Here is a 230-nt window from a genome sequence, read left to right on the forward strand (position 1 = left end):
CCGCACTTCTGAGCGACGGCAGAGATTCATGTGTGTGGGCAAGCTGGAAGTACCACGTTATTTATAACTTGACACATTGCCGTATATGTTATTGCAAAAGTTATAAATGGCAGGAGCCTTTCCCCGCGATGCAATGACAAATATTCTTGCAAGAAAAAGGGAGATTTATGACGCGTAGAGACATCAACAACAATTAAAAACAAAGCAAGGTTAAGGAAGAAAAATTGCAA

The sequence above is a fragment of the Penaeus monodon genome, chromosome 28 (genome assembly GCF_015228065.2).
Source record: "Penaeus monodon isolate SGIC_2016 chromosome 28, NSTDA_Pmon_1, whole genome shotgun sequence".
NCBI lineage: Eukaryota > Metazoa > Arthropoda > Malacostraca > Decapoda > Penaeidae > Penaeus > Penaeus monodon.